Below are 12700 nucleotides of genomic sequence, written 5' to 3'. Positions count from 1 at the left end.
TTGGTGCCAAAACTTTGAAATTGTCAGGTCGGTTCAAATCCATCAATTGTCACTAACCTGATCTCTTACTAGCAGACTGGACGGCATATCTAATCAAGGTCTTCTGGCCTATAAGAATGCGCAATTTGAAACTTGCACTGTGTGGTCTGACCAAGTTGACTGGTAGTTTGTTGTTAATAGGCATATAAAGCCATCAAAATAAGGGTTTGGTTGTACAACATATAGGGCTCCATCTTGCTTCTTCAAAAGTTTGAAAGACTACTTTAGTATTTTCTAGGTGCAGACTTTCATCATAACTGACACAACAGTGGTCAGGGTCCCTCGTAAAATACATCCTCTACACATACGTGGAAGAAGTGTAGCCTTCTTGCAGCATGACGTTTTGTGTATATATACATTTATAAATATGGTCATTATGTTTTGTCAAAAAATTGAGTGAAAACCCACTGCCCCCTTGCTGATTAGGTTCTAACGTCGGCACAAGCGGTTGAAGGAGTCGCCCAAAATGTGAAGCGAGTACTTAAGAGCTCTGTGTGCCTACTAATTCCAACATTCATTGGCTCGGCCCATTGAACAATCATCTAATATTCAATAATCCTCCCCACTCATTACTTGAGACCTGCCCTCTTCGCTTCCGGGAACTTTGCTGAAGGAAAATACCAAAGTAGTGCAGCTGTCAACCAGACATTGCTCAGTACAGTGCATTTCTTTGCGTCAGCAACATGGAGTCCTTGGGACAAGAGTTGCTGTTTATGCTGCAACTATGTATTTGTGAAAAATAGTTAAGAGGATAAGTGCACTTAATTAGGAAGTGGAGGAGGTAGAGCTTCATAGTTGCCAGGGTTAAGGGGTGCTCTGAGCTCAAAGCATACCGTCGTTGAAAACATCTGCCACAGAGACCTCCCTGTTTTATGGCCAAATTGTGATTTACCCATCACTTCAAAAAAAGAAATGTTTCTTGTAAGTCACATTTCCTCTGTAAACAAGGCAGCATTAATGCAACTACACCTGAGTCACAAGCAGCATTGTGGTGTTTTGAGTGAAAGCACTGTTGCATTTGTCAGAAAAAATAATTGCCACACAATTTTGCTGGGTCACAGACTGTAAAATTGTATAGCTTGTGAATGTCAGAGTAATGACATTTGTGTGTGTATTTATATAAACAGTCACCTATATATGTATTTGGACAGTTTGACAGAAATATTTAATTTGGCTGTATACTCCAGGAAATAGCTGTGTCAAATAATGACTGAGGCAAACTTACAGAATGTCAGCTTTCATTTGAGGGTATTTTCATACATATCCATTTTACCATTTAAAAATAAAAGCACTTTATGTATGTAGTTCCACCATTTGAGGAAGTCATAAATATTTTGACGAATTAATAATATTAAAGTAGTCTAAATGTTATTTGGTACCCTCTAATGAAAGCTGATATTTTGTATTTTTGCCTCCATAGTAATAATTTGATCTTGAACCTAATTTACTGGAGAATAGTGTAAATTCAAGTTTTAGGCTAACTGTCCAAACAAATATTGTGTGTGTGTGTGTGTGTACATATGTGTATAGTATATATACATACACACACACACACACACGTGTGTGTGTGTGTATATGTGTGTGTGTTTGTGTGTGTGTGTGTGTGTGTGTGTATATATATATATATATATATATATATATATATACATGCATACATGCATATACACACTTATATGTATGTGTGTGTGTATTATTTATATATATATATATATATATATATATATATATATATATATAACACACATACTTCCATATATTATGTATGTGTGTGTGTGTATGGAAGTATATTAGTATATATTATATCTAGGAATATAAACATAACTTATTCTGGCCGCCCTGGTATTCAACCTTTCAAAGTTGCTGGCAATGCCCTATGCCAATACACCAGCTTGTACACACAGACAGATGGTTATGGATGGACGATCCACACTGTAAATGAATGTACATATTGTCAGACCTTTTTTATGGCAGATATCTGCTTTGTTGTGCTAGTAATACTTTCTATGCTTACTGTGGACTTTAGTTAGAGATGGCTAAAGTTAGTCGTATATGAAAAAGAAAAATGCAAGACAGTTTATACAGTTTTTACCAAAGGGAGTTGATTATAATAATACTTTTTTTCCTTTGTGTGTGTCTTTTTTGTTGTCTTTTTTTTTTCTTTTTTTTTTAAATACCGGTAGTAAGAAATGTTTATTTGAAAAGTAGAAATGTATCCAGGTCTTTGTTTTTGAAATGGACATTTTTATAAAATCTTTTAATGTTTGGAAGTTTGAATTTGGCTTTCATTTCAGTCAATATTATCACTGCCCATAGATACGCTCAAGATACTCTGCAATGGACTGGAACTGGGGTACTCGCTCAGTCTTCCCGTACACAAGACTTCAACAAATCACATTTGTTCGTGAGGTTTATCGCTCACCCTGGATAGATTTCTGCTGAGAAAATATATTATATACACATTTTTAATAACAAAAGTCACTTGAGCATGTCTTTTCTGTGGATCATAATAGCCCATTTATTTTGACATTATTTAAGATAGTAATAAAATGACATTTGTAGCTGATGTACCCTTTTGAGGGGTTGTTTCAATTCTTTGTCTTTTTCGAACTGGTCATTTAATGGATCAGTGTACGCAAGAATCCCTCACTCATTGTCACTGGTGTAGTTCTATTTTTTTAGGTGCCACAGTGCAATTTTTTTAATGACAGGGAATCAATAACACTGTGTTGGAGATGGACTGACTGGTTGGTTCTTAACTTCAGGGCTGCCATCCAGTCAACTGCTACCAAGGAGCAAAGTGTAGTTCTGTAGTGAGATGGCAGGTGATGACAAACTTCTAGTGCTGCCCACACCAGGGGAGGCTCATAGAGGTAGAAATCGGACGGGCTCATTGTAATGCATGGAATGGAATGAGGAAGCAAACTGATACCATTTATCATTCCATTCCATGCATTACAATGAGCCTGTCCTCCGATTTCTGCCTCCCCTGACCCATACCCACTTTGTCACAAAAAAAGATTGTTGCCCAAAATGTACAAGCTTGCAATGTTCTCATTTGCCAGATGAGGGAGGTCTTTCACCATCCAGCATATTAAGCAGTGTTCCATCCTCCCACACATCAGGTTTCACAACATATTCAAATCATCTTAGATTAATGAGATGCTGATATTTGAATCTTCAAACATTCTATATAGCAAATATACTGTACTCTGACAAACTCTGACATAAATGTCCATAGACAAACCACACTTTAAATATTACCAATATTAATAATCACATGTACCAGTAGTGTTAAGTGGACCATAGTACTAGATGGGGTGAATTGTATCAAACAAAATGTTAGCAAATACATTTGTTTCATAAACCCTATGTAAGTATCTACAATCGGTCAACTTTGACTTTGTCAATTTCGCATATTGTTATCATACTGTATTGCATATAATTACTGGTCTTTTTACCTGTTTTCTGAGGATCTTAAAGTCCAAAGACTTACATACTTAATTTCCTCTTCCCCTCACGTTCATGACCACTGGTGGATGAAAGAACTGGATGGGTTCTTACTGATTGCTTTCCCAGATCAGTGGATATGGAAATCAGATCAGACGCACAGAAAGCTAATCAAGACTCCTGGGACACAGTACGGGTCACTTGTTTGCAGTTCAGCTTTGTACTTGACCAAGATCTGATGGGGTGACTAAGGGTTTAGACGACCTCCCACGGGGAACTGTACCGGCGACCCCCGGGTGGTCCGCGACCGCTACAAATCCAATGAGTCCCGACAGGTGAGAGACGAGCGCACTCCCCCACCCTTCTCTCTCTCTCTTCCTCCTGACCCAGTTAGCCGTTAGCGCTCGTAGCTCCAGAGCCCTGACGAGGAGCCGGACTGACACATGCCCACAGAACCCTTGGTCTCCCACCGGCAGAGGTAATGAGTGCTGTTCAAAAGAAAAGGAAGGGATAGATGGGGGGGCTTTCCCCCAAAGTCCCTCTGCATCATTACGCATCGGAGCGCACGCTTCCCAACTTCCAACAGTGTTTGATCCACCCCTAATGATGGTCCTTATGCAACGTTTGACTCTCGAGCGGAGCTGTTGTTGGAACTACAGATTAGGTATTGTTTCCTAAACACGAGACCTCCACACCGCTGTAACAAGTAATGAACTCAGATGTTAAACATGTAGAATGCTGTACGGTCATGGGATGACATGCCTTGTCTGTACATTGGGTCATCTAAACTATTTCTCACTCGTTCTAGTACAGGGGCTCTCACTGAGTGGATCACGTCAGAGAACTCTGCATCTCCAGCAGCCCTCTGTGCTGCCTTATCCTTCTCTTACACCCTCTCACACACACACACACACACACACACACACAGGTGGAAACACATGTCTTGCAGACATCTCTGCTTGCATGTCTGTCACTTACCACCTCAACCTTGACAAGACAAAGCTACAGTACTATTACTCCCTGGGAAAGTCTGCCTCCCTGCTCCAAGACAACTCCATCACTGTTAACCACTCCAGTGTCCCCCTCCCCAGAAGATCTTGGGGGGGGTGACCTTGGACAACCAACTGTCCTTTGCTGCAAACATCACAGCGATGACCCGCTGTTGTAGATTCTTCCACTACCACATCCAAAAGATACTCCCATTCCTCACAAAAGATGCAACTCAGCTCCTGGTCCAGGCACTTGTCATCTCCCGCCTTGACTTCTGCAACTCACTCCTGCCAGGCACCCCGCCTCTGCCATCAGATCTCATCAGCTCAGCTCATCCAGAATGATGTAGCCCGTCTGGTGTTCAATCTCCCAAAGATCTCCCACTTCACCCCTCTTCTCTGCTACATAACCCTTTGGGTAACAATAGAAAACATATAAATATGTAGGGGGTAACACTACGCTTAATAATAATAGTAGTAGTAGATAGTAGTATGACAGTGTCTTAAACATAACATAAGATCTGTCATTTGGTGCAGTGTCCATCCCAGGGCAGGAATGGGATGAGAAATCTGACCTTCCTTTGAATAACATTAGAGCTACCATGCCGATCCTCGTACAGTTTTTCCTCTCTCTCTTATGACAAGTGTTCTTTTCCTTGACTTGATGGTTGTTCTCTGCCCATTCAACCCGAGGGGTATTTCATATCTGAACTGTAATGAGCGCTTTGCGTGCTGTGTTGTTGTCTCTGTCACTGCTGCCTAGCTGAGATTGGTTGGACTGATTTGTCATGATGATGATGATGATGATGATGCCCGCCTGCTCCTCCACTCCTATACGCGGTGAAGGGATTATCAAGTCTGTCTGGTGTTCTTGCATAACCACTGCAGCACTCTCAAGCACTGCACTCACACAGCACCCTTTTTCTCATGTAAAGTGTTATGTATGCATTCGTAAAGCAGGAATAACAGCTACATAATCCATGATAAGACCCATCATAGGCAGTTGTAAACAATGTCATGGTAAATAACAGTAGAAGAGGTCATGAAATTTCTTATAATGGGTTGTTATAGATGTGAGGCTACCGCTGTCACATGACTGCATGACCACTGTCATATGGCTACATGACCATGACCACTGTCATATGGCTGCATTATCACTATATGACCATGACCACTGTCATATGGCTGCATTACCACTACCATATGACTACATGACCACTGTCATATGGCTGCATGACCACTACATGACCACTGTCATATGACTGCATGACCACTGTCATATGACTGAATGACCACTGTGTTCCATGACCACATATTAGAAGATGGATGCTATTGCAGTAGAAGATTGATGAAACTGTGCTGGACTAGGAACCACCGCCAATCGGGGGTGAAAAGCAGCATCTTTTTCAACGGGACGAATTCCGACTCTACGAGACAGTCAGTCAATCGAGGGCCTCATCCCAAAGGTCATCTCATCCTCCTGTCCTTTGTCCTCACCTACCATGTCATTGATCATTCTAAATGTAGTGGAGGTGTGAGGATTCAATGAAAGGATTAGGCCCTGGGGGGTCAGTTCTGCCTGCGGGTAGAAACTGTTCCGGAGCCTGTTGGACTGGGTCTGGATGCTCCGGTACCTTTTACCAAAAGGCAACAGAGAGAACAGGGAGTGGCTGGGGTCCCTGATGGTCTTCCCAGCCTTCCTCTTGCACCTCTCTGAGTAAATGTCACCATTACTACATTCTGTAAGCCTAAAACATTGAATGACCAATGTTGCATACATCGCTTCTGCTCTGTGTGCCAATTACTAATGAAATCATGGAACCGTGCAGGTCTTTGATTGGGTAAACAATCCAATAGGAGAATATCTTAAACATTGTACAGTATATGTCATGGTTTTAGAGTGCACCCTTGTAAACTCTACCCAACACAGGATTTAGATTTCCCCAGCACACAATGCACAATTAATACTTTATCACTCAATTTGATTAAGTATTAACACTGGACCCCCCCCCCCCCCCCTCTATACACTTTTTTATTTGTATTTTTTTTCTTATTTTGGCTCAAACATTTGGAAATCAAACAATTACTATGAGGTTAATTTCTATGAGGTTAAAGTATAGATTCTCAGCTTGATACTTTATAAATTACACTACTTTTTATGCTTTTATGCATAGTCCCCTTATTTCAGGGCAGCAAAGGTAATGGGACAGATTCATATAATGTATACATTTAGCACTCATGTTTAGTATTTGGTTGACAATCCTTTTCATGCAATAACTGCCTGAAGTCTGCAACCCATTGAACCCCACCAGACGCTGGGTATCTTCTCTGGTGATGCTCTGCCAGGCCTGTACTGCAGCCATCTTCAGTTGTTGTTTGTTTTGAGGTCTTTTTGCATACAATGTCATCATCAGGAAATGAAATGCATGTTAAATTGGATTTAAATTTGGAGATTGACTTGGCCAGTCAAGACCTTTCCACTTTTTGGCCCTGAAAAACTCACAGTATGTTTTGGGTCATTGTCTTACTGTTTGATGAAGCGCCATCCAATGAATTTGGAGGCATTCGCTTGCACTCGAGCAGACAAGATGTTTCTGTACACACACTCTGCTGCTGCCGTCAACAGTTACATCATCAATTAATCAATTAACAAGTTAGCCAGTTCTAGTGGCAGCTATATCCAAACCATAACACCCCCTTCACCCAGTTTTACAGATGAGGTGGTATGGTGTAAATCTTGGGCAGATCCTTTTTTCTCCAAACTTTACTCTTGCAATCATTCTGGTATATGGTCATATTCATCTTATCTGTCCAGAATACCGTCTTCCAGAGCTCTGCAGGCTTTTTAGGTACTTTTTTTTAAGCAAACTGTAACCTGACCTTCCCTTTTGATGATAACTAGTGGTTTGCACCTTGCAGTGAAGTCTCTGTAGTTCAGCTGATGACATATTCTGTGAATGGCAGCCTATGACACATTCACGTCTACCTCCTGGAGAGTGTTCCTGATCTGTGGGACAGTTGTTTTTTTTTCTTTTCTTAATTATGGTGTGCATTCTTCGGTCATCCACTGTACCAGCCCTTTACGATTGCTAAGCTCACAAGTGTTTTTATTTATTTTTTATTTGTAATGATATTCCAAACAGCTGATGGCAAGCCTACAGTTTTGGCTATGTTTCTGATAAGCTTTTTCTTATTTTTCAGCCTAACACTGGCTTCCTTGACTTTCATTGACACCTCTTTGGTCCTCATGTTGACAGACATCAATAGCAGACTGCAAAGGCAAACACAAACGCAAAGCCTAGAATCAATACTTAGACATTGACAGCTCTCTTATGTCTGCACAAATGATGTGACGTAACACACCTGACTCACCAGAAACACCTGTCAAGCCAATTGTCCCATTACTTTTGATGCCTTGAAATAGAGGGACTATGTATAAAAAGTGTTTGTCATTTCTAAATGGTGAAACCAATATGTACACAAATACCCTCAAATAAAAGCTGAGAATCTCTATTTTAACCTCATAGTAGTTGTTTGATTTCAAACTTTTTGATTTTGAGGACTGAGCCAAAAGAAGAAAAATAAATGCACTCTCCTGTTACTTATGCAGGACACTGTACTTTAAGGGTTAGGGTTAGCCATACGTAGGCCTACGATAGGCTACCGTAATAATAACCATACAGTCCTGACGGTGTTTAGAGAGGAAACAAAAAGCGACGAAATTATATAGATAAATGCATGTAGGTAACTGTAAGACTGTACTAAACTGGCAGGTGATTATGGTTATGACTGGGGGTTGCGAGAGATAAAGCAGAATTGTCTATTAATTTAGCTGATACACATGATAAAAAACATGAGAAAACAGGCTAATTAAACCATTTGGAGACACACAGCAGATTACATTTGTCTCGCCACTGTACGAGTGGTTAGATTATGACATCATAGACACTTCAGCTTGTGTTTACATTCTTTGCCTACAACTGACAGGCATTTATTTGTAAAAAAAAATATCTATATCTATATCTATATCTATATATATATATATATATATATATATATATATATTATCCATTCCAACATTTGCAGTGAAATCCTGAGTGGCGAGGACAATGGACATCTTCATATCATATTCAATTATCCCCACCCACTCATTGCCCGAGACCTGCCCTCCGCCTCTACGCTGAGTGAAACTTTGCTGAACAACATTACCAATTTAGCGGCACGCTCACTAAAACTGAGTGTTGCACAGCACTCTTTAGTGGAAGCAAATTGGGGCCCAGAGAAGCAGTGGAAATGAGGCTAATGACAGTTACTTCACATCACTGATTCAATTGGGGACCATCAGGTCCCACCAGTTTGTCTGGCTTCCATACCAGTATGTGCTTGTGGCCTCTTCCTAAAGTATATTGTCTTCACAACCATTAAGGCAAACAAAGTGTGAATCTACATACCAGATTCCAAGGAAGCTTAAATCTTTTTAAACCTTTCAGAAAATGCAGTCTTTTGTTTGAAAGGGTAGGCTGTTTCTTAGGCACTTGTATTGCACTGTAAGTGGCTGTCAGATCTCTGAATATATGTGAAAAAATGCCCTCAGAGAAAAGTGAAGTGAGACTTAATAGGCATATACCACAGGATGAATGTCGTTGGGGACATATGAAACACAAAGCACTGGGTAATTTGATGTGACAGCACTCCCACATGTGGCTGAACATAGTTTAATGTACTGTTAATACACTGTTAACACCATTGAAAGCCGTGGAACAAAATAGCACAAAGTCAGCTAAACGTAATTTTCACATATTCCTCCAGTTAAGCATCATGCAGTTTTTAAAAATGTTAGTTGTGCATTGAAAAGGTGGAATGTGCATTTAAAACACAATGGACGATAAAGCGTAATACAGAGGGTAAATGTTGCCTTTTTTTAGTCATCAATGATAAGATAATTGCAGAAACTGTTGATAGAGCGGTAGGTTGGAAAGGTATGGAAGGAACTTATGGTAAAACAAAAATATATTTCAGCCCGATTTGATCTGTTACCCAACCACCATTACAAAAAACGTTGTTGTAACAACAAACTTTCTGGTGCTTACCTTGGTACTAGATGGATCATAGTGGTGCTTTTGTCAATTCATCTCAAAGAAGATTACTTTCTATAACTACCTTATTAATACCAGGAGGTAAAATAAACTGTTTTACAGTAAAGTGTAATAAATACAGTATACATACCGGTAGCTTTGTTTTTGTCCTTTTCCCTTCTGACAAACAACAGGTGCAAACTTGTTGGCACAGGAGCAAACATTTAGTAAATCTGGCCTTTTGTCTTTCTTTAACAGTGTATGACGTCATTTCAATACTGCATGCACCAATTAGCCTCTAATTGTCTCAATTCACAGAACCAGTGGGCCATTTTCAGCAGGACCCCAGCCACTTCAAAAAAACATTTGGGTCTGTGGAGACCTAAACTGGGGTGGGAGGTAAGGAAAGGAAGCGCTTTTTTTCTGAAGATCCGTCCTACTCTATAGTGCTGACAGAGGATCCACTGTTTGGGTCGCAGCCCAGAGCAGGAAGACTGGGCCCCACGGGCGCTCAGCCCTTAACAACGAACTGGGGCAAAACAACAATGACTTTATTCAGCTGTTTTAACGACTCATATAAGCTGTGGTTCGTCATTAAATTAACATCGCAGCAGGCTCACGCCCTGGCCCGGGCTTCCCGGAGTATTGTGATGCGCTCAGGGGGAAAATCATTCTTTCAGAGAATACCAGGTCAAAAAGCAGGGCTGTTACAGTCTCGTTCTGGCAGCCTCAGCGCTGAATAATGGGAACTGCTGCCGTGCCACTGTGTTACCACTCACAAGGCTGAGTGTCGAGAAGAGGGCCCTTTAATCCTTGGCAGCCGTGAAAGACAAACAGATTTGCGTTTTTTGTTTAATGTTGTGCCTCTTTCTTGCCACAGCGCAGACATGCCTTTCATTAGTGTCAAGGCTTCTGCTCATGGGGGTGCAATGGGTTTCCTATTCCAAATGGCCAAAGTTTCCCAATATAAGGCTCAAGCTTTGGACAAACTTTAGTAAAATTGGCTGCCTAATACTTAGTCTTGGGGCTGAATCCAAATGTTTTCAAGAAAGTTAGTGAATTACTGCTATGTGCTGTGGCACCACCTTGAAGACCTCATGTTGGCCAAAATACTAGCCTATGTGAACTGTAGAGATCATCATAACAAACAGAGCACTTAGGGGACCAAACTGCCTGGGCGTTCTCATAATATTCTTGTGAAGTAGCAGCAGCATGATTATGCCTTTTGACCGTACTTCTCAGTATCCTAACCAAATAGGGATAGATTAAGTTTTCTTTTTGTGGGGTATTGCATGCACAGCTCTGGATTTCACACGTCATTTACACATCACTAGTTCGTCCATACCACAGATTCTCCCTCAAACATTGCACACAATCTTGGCGTAAATAGATGGGTTATGGTGTGGTGTAAGGGAAGTAAAAAATGTTTGGAGAGGCAACACATCATTTGCCATCCATTCCTAGGTCCAATTATCAGCTAAGCTTCGCTGTTTAAAAATCTTTTCACATCCTCCCACATTCTGTCTAATACAGTGATGCCTATGAAAGCACTGTGCTAATGTGGCTATCCCACACACAGCCCTGAGGAATCCTCCCCCCTGCACGACATTCCCACAGCTGATGCTGCTTAGCTTGATCCCATTTGCAGCTCCTCTCTTCATTTTTGTCTCATCACACTCCTCAGTCAGACCCAAACTGAATACAGGAGGCTACAGTAAAGGATATGATTCCAGTCAAATTTAGTGATACACTATATCAACTTCACCAAAGGTGGTCAGATAAAACATTATCATAGACCTACCCTGATGATCTTATCTTAGAAGAGCTTTCATTAGCAGTTCAACTAGCCTTGAACCAGTCGTTTAGAGTATAAGGTTAGAGTTCACTGATTTCCATGTCACAACATCCAATCAACTAAAAAGAGCACGCCAGAGCATGTTTTCTTCACTTGAACGAGTTTTTCATTCTTAAGAGGAACATGCCTACTCCACCCAAGGGCAATTAATGATTTCTCCTTGCTCCTTTGCGGTTTTACTGTCTGCTGAAAAAGCCAAAGGATTTCCTTACCATTAACAGAGCACTCATGTAAATGTGCCGCTGTGCCACACTAAATAACAAAACCCTTTTTAGACTGATGTATTATATTCGCCTCGAGACTGTCTCCTCTTATCTCGTCTCTCCATTCTGTGTTTAATCTCATTGGCGTGTATTCTACACGGAGAAGCCGCTCGTCTCGCTGGAGTGTCTGGAAGATAATGCGCCGTGGGTGAAAAACGGCTGATGTAGCACGGGAGAGAATATGGAGCGTGGCGCGGCGGCACGTTTCTATAATCCAAGACAGCCATTGGCAATAAATGGCGTTGAGGTGAACTGAGGTAGCCTAAATGGCACCAAAGCTAACGTTTGCTATAGATCTCTTCTAGATCAATGTTATTTAGGCTAAGACCACTTTTGCTGTGATTTAGCCTGGTAAAACGGTGTCAATTGCTCCAGCTCCATGTCTATTTCACGAATCCAACACCCTGAGAAAAGTTAGTACGCTGTTACAAACACTAGTGCTGGCAAGACATCATATTAGGCTAAAGGGCCGTTCAAATCAGAGTTGGTGACAAGCGACAAATAAGGAAATAAGTCATTTTCAATTATAAGAAGCGACACTGGCTAGCGATGCAACAAAACTTTTAATTCTTGACGCCAGCATAGTTTATCACAGAGTCACGTTCAACAGTGACCGCGCCCCTCTACTGGGGTAAAGAAGTGGGGTTTCCCCTTTGACCCCACTACAAAAAATGTACCGCTCGTCATCTCCGACACCCACTGTTGTTGTTTTTATGTTTATGCTTCAGTACACTTTGGGGTGTCATTATTAAAATATCTGTCATTACCATAAATCCACTGCATTATGTTTAAAGACACTTGTTCTGAAACCACTAATGCTAGTTGCTCAGCTAGCAGACAAACGAACTGTCGCATCATCACGGTCGCGCCACGACAGCTTCAAAAAGCGGCCTATTATTATTTTATTTTTTTAAACAAGGGTTTTTATGTCTTGCGATTATTTTCAGTCCATACCTGCCACAGAGCGTGCAAGGTATGTTGAAAAACTTCACACATTGTGCCTGCAAGTGTGTCCATTTGCAGTGTTGCGTA

Source organism: Argentina silus, assembly GCF_951799395.1.
Source record: "Argentina silus genome assembly, chromosome: 3".
In the NCBI taxonomy this organism is placed as follows: domain Eukaryota; kingdom Metazoa; phylum Chordata; class Actinopteri; order Argentiniformes; family Argentinidae; genus Argentina; species Argentina silus.
Note: the sequence above shows the minus strand (reverse complement) of the source record.